The sequence below is a fragment of the Idiotropiscis lumnitzeri genome, unplaced genomic scaffold (genome assembly GCF_059441095.1).
Source record: "Idiotropiscis lumnitzeri isolate Australia: NSW breed Sydney's pygmy pipehorse unplaced genomic scaffold, RoL_Ilum_1.0 HiC_scaffold_50, whole genome shotgun sequence".
Classification (NCBI taxonomy): Eukaryota; Metazoa; Chordata; class Actinopteri; order Syngnathiformes; family Syngnathidae; genus Idiotropiscis; species Idiotropiscis lumnitzeri.
Genome location: NW_028283588.1, coordinates 808,136 through 813,376, shown reverse-complemented (window position 1 = coordinate 813,376; position 5,241 = coordinate 808,136).

Genomic DNA, 5,241 nt, shown 5'->3' with positions numbered 1-5,241 from the left:
TACTTTTCTTCACCCTTTTTTGTTTTTCAAATATGGCTAAATCTTTTTTGAAACTTCGCCTTTGACAGTATTTCACAAGTTCTCTTTCTGCTTTATCCAAGTCGTCGCAGGTCAAATACTTTCCTTTGACAGTTCTCTTGAATAAATTCATCTTGCCTTCTTCACCTAATGTGATTAACTCCTTTCTATTTTCCTTTACTCTGTCAGTAAGTCTTTCAGCTTTAGAAACCAGGCTACGGCCTGCTTCAATGCTGTCCAAGACGAATAATGGTTCATCCACTGGCCCAGAGAATCTTTGGGCTACAGTGACTGAATTACATGCACTTGAGTCACTCATTTGACCTCCAGGTCATTAATTGGTAATTTGAAGTGGTTTTTGTGTTTAACTAAATTCCTGGACACTGCCTGATTTTTTTCAGAGCTGTACAACCACTAGAAAGGGTGGTTCCCACAATGTGAGTTTTGCTCAGGTGGCCCAACAATGTCACAAAAACAAGTAGGGGTGTGTGTGTGTGTTTGTATAAGCTACATGTTGGGGACTAACATCGGACAGCACACCCACTGTAGGGGACCAAAATTTTTGTGGGGACCAAAAATCTGGGCCCCACAAAAAAGAGCATTGAATTCAGTGATAAGAAGCTCAGGGGGAGGTCCTGTCAAAGTTTCAGGGCTTCCCAGGAAGGTCACAAAAACAAGACGAGTGTGCTAGAAATGTGTGTGCGGAAAAATTACTCAGGATCGCTGTCTAGTGGTCGGTCCCGGTACTGCACTTACGCACACTTCACACACTCGGCTGGTCTGCGCATGTGCAGGACAGTCTGCTTTATGTCAGGCAGCCACCCTCCCCTCCCCCACAGCCCAACCCGAAAAATTGAGATGTTAGTTAAGTATTTATTCCTATTATTGAGTGAGATTACATATTTTTACTTGGCAGCTGGCACAACAGCTAAGCTTGGAGCACAGTTATTGCAAAATAAAATAAATAAACAGTAACAACAATAACGATTGTTAATATTGTTATACTTTATAGCGTAACCTATTTATACTAATTTTCTGTATGCAATTTCAAGTGCAACTAATATAGTTGTGCATATAGATAGCCACCAAACTCCATACATTAGATAAAAATAAGAGCCACGATGTTAACCAATTAACAGTTCAAGAAAAAAGCAGACATCCAAGAACTTGCTTTGTTACTTTTGCGTGGCCAGAACTACAAACCCCAAAGCAGAGCAAACCCAAAACATCAGAGAAAGTACAATACTTTTGTCAAGGAGTGGTGCTGCTGCTTTGCGATCGCTGCCACCATAGTGAACGCGCTCCCACATTCGTGCACACGCACACATGCCACACACCTGTTTTCCACGTCCTGTCAGTCCACTCCGTCGGTCCACATTTATTTCGTTGGTCAGCCATCACGGTTGGGTGCGCACTAGATCGCTGTTAAACCATCTTCTACGCCACAGTCCTCGTGTTCAACAAACATTTCTCCCGAATTCGCCTACCATGCACAACTCTCCACTTTCAAACCGAGCGCCGCTGTTACTTCCGGGTTTTTAGCGCCAAGCACTTGACGCTAGCGTGTGACGTCATGGCGAAATACTAGGTTTTAAAATAAAAATTTTCTTTTTTTTGTACAGTCTAAGTGCATGGGGTTATGATAGATCGAATGAGTATACCTTTATGTACTCACTAACATTTATGTTGATCATAAAATGTTGTTTTGATGAAGAAAACTGTTATTTTTTAGAATCAATTGGCTTAGGGCACTTGGGCAAACTACGGCCCGGGGGCCACTTGTGGCCCGTTAAACGTTTCAATCCAGCCCCCCAAACTTGAAAAAAATTAAATGAATAAGCCTTGTTAATGGTTTATTTTCTAAATACTGTGGTTTTTCAAAGACATATATATTGTTGTAATGCTTTTGTTCACTTTCGTTTAAAATTAAATGTATTTTAGGACTCATTGTGCCCCCCCCCCCAATCAAAAAGTTTGCCCATCCCTGGCATAGTGGATGGGCCGAGGAGTTTAAAAGGCACACATCATGCATTTTTCAGTCAGTTTTAGCCAGGGCTTGGTATGGGGAAGACCAGCTGGTTTACATGTAATCATTAAATTTTCCCAAGTTTTATTTAAGTTAATTGGACAAAACAAAAAAACGCAATATTCTTCTGCCAGAGAGTATGTAATATTCTTCTGCCATTTTATTGTAGAGGGCCATTTTGAGCCCCTAACAATATTATTCAACCAAGAGATCATGAGTCGTCGCCCACTTACTTTCTGAAGTCAGCTGGGATGTCACGGCTGTGACCCTCGTGAGGATAAAGTGGTTCAGATGGAAAAGTAGGACGAAGGGCTTTTTCTCAGGTTTCCATGCGCAAATCCATGTATATTAGGTTAATTGGAGACTCTAAATTCTCTACTCATCAAATGACATTCGTGACCCTGATGGATAGATAAAATAGATTATTAATCTGCCATGGGAAGTCCAAGGTGTCTGGTAGAAAGAAATGCATTCATACACTCATTACACAGTCAACCAAGCAAAGACACAAAGCCTAGGGCAGGGGCGGGCAAACTTTTTGATTGGAGGACCACAATGGGTTCTAAAATATGACAGAGGGGCCGGACCAGGAGCAGATGGATGGAGTGTTTTGGAAACCTCACCTCATCTGAGAAAAAAAATACATTTAATTTTATATGAAAGTGAATAAAAGCATTCCAACAATAATATTTGTCTTTGAAAACCACAGTGTTTAGAAAATAAAACATTAACAAGGTTTATTCATTAAATTTTTTTCAAGTTCGGCGGCCCGGATTAAAACTTTTAACGGGCCGCATGTGGCCCCCGGGCCGTAGTTTGCCCTCGCCTGGCCTAGGGCATAAACACATACATGTAATATCCAATCCGCTTATTCTCACAAGGATAGCGTGCTGGAGCCTACCCAGCTGTCAACGGGCAGTAGGCGGGGCACACCCTGAAGTGGTTGCCAGCCAATCGCAGGGCACGCAAAGACGAACAACCATCTGCGCTCAAACTCACTCACAAATGCAACCTCCACACAGGAAAGCTGGGTCCCGGGATCGAACCCTGCACCTTGGGACTGCGAGCCGGATGTCCTAACCAGTCTTAACTCATTAAATACCAGCCATTTTCACTGGAGCAACCCACTCAATCCCAGAGTTTTCCTGGGTTTTGACTAATATTGCAAGGCCCACAGAATATTGTATTCTAATGCTATATAGACATGGAGCACACCCGAAGAAAGATGAGACTCTCTTCTTTCAACAGAAAAAAAATGTTTGTTCCTATCTTTTTCCATTCTTGAACAATCGGCATTTGAAAATAGCTAAATTTCATGAAAACTCCAATCCCTGGGGAAAAAACTGAGAAAATGAGCTTTTTGTAAACTGATGCATTTTGACCATAATTTGAACTTTGACACTATTATTTATGGCTTTTATGACACCTCTAACATCTAAATAATGCATGCCTTCTATAAAATAACAAAAAAAAGCACAAAAAATATGTTTTTGATGAAATAAATTTATTTGCACATAACACTAAACGACTGAACTGTTGAACTATGTACAAAAATGAAATACATCAGTGTCATACATACTTTTTTTTTGTGTGATATAAAATAAAACAGTTGCCTTGATGCAAGGGCACACAACATAGTTCACACCACATTCTTGTTTCACTCCGTTTGCCTTTGCGCAAACAGACCCGACACTTTCGTTGTGGTCTGGCTTTGCTGGTCCGTGGAAAATAGGCGAGCTTGTGTTTGTCCACTGGGGTTTGTGTGAAAATAATTGTCTGGGAAGTGATTGCTGGCATCCGCGATGTGCTGCAGAAGCTCATCCGTGAGAAACAGCTGCAGGAAATCAGCTGGCTCCTCAGACTCCAAATGGGCAGCGGCATTCAGTGGTCCAGGGGTTGCTGTAAAGTCGATTTTCCTCGGTTGCCATCCAGTGTGACGCCATCCGGAACCACTGCTTCCTGATGCACAACCTGTAAATTACAGAAATATAAACAATTGGAAATATATATTTATTGCTGCATTTTATTGCTGGCGTGTGAAGTTTCATATTATAATTTACCTTTCTTTACACCAACAAGACGAGGAGGAACTTTCTTGCCGCGGGATGCACAATCTGTGAATTTTAGAAAGTATGCATGATTACCACACCATTCAGTATTGTTGTTTCCTCGTCGGGGAGGAGATACGCTCGCGTCTAACTGCACATTTATGCGACATTTTCTGCCCGCAAGATGCATGATATGTACAATAAAAGCATGAGGGGTAAAACCACATGTTCAATGGTAACTTGCGAGCGCTTACCTCCTCGTTCGGGGGGATCTGGTGAGGACTCTCAGCTGCTTTGGCTATTGTCCGAAGGCAGGCGATGCAGGCCGCAAGGCACGCGCACCCTCTTTAGACGCCTGTTTGTTGTGACGACGACGAAGCGTCATCCTCTCAACCAAAGCGTCTCCATCGCCTTGATGCTTTTAGGAAGCTTTTTTTTACAAAAAAGCATTCCTCGATCGTCATTTGCTTGGAGGATTTCATTGCTAACGCTACTAATGCGACTGCTGCTAGTGCTGCCGATGCTGCTGCTACCCACGCTGCTCTCCACACTTATAAGTCTACCCCAGGATCCCGCCCCCCATTTGTACCTCTGGCGCAGATTCAAGGCGGATCTTTTGCACCTCTGCCCCCTGCTGGGTGATTTTTACATGATTCACAATGCGGACAAGGCTGATTCTCAGTCAGAGGTTGCATCAGACCCTTATGTACACTATGACGTAAAAAAGACAGGAAACGTACTTATACGTCTTTGGTAGAGGGCGCCATTGCATTAAAAGACGTCTTTGTACGTCTAAGGGAGTAAATGAGTTGAACAAAGTACAGGGTCCTTCACCTGACTACAGATGATCTTCTGGGGACTTTATTTGGTTTTAATCACTTTTGGGGTCTGTATCTATGCACACTCCCTGGTTTTGCTACCTTCCCGGGTACCACATACACACTGCTTAGTTTCTCTGCCTTCGTGGGTACCACATACATATTGCTTGGTTTCTCTGCCTTCCTGGGTACGACATACACACTGCCTGGTTTTGCTACCTTCCTGGGTACCAGTCACACAAACGTCAGACGACTCAGCACATACCGACTGTCTCAGCACTACACACTTTCACTCCAAGGCAGTGCTGTGAACCAACTTACTGACAAGAGG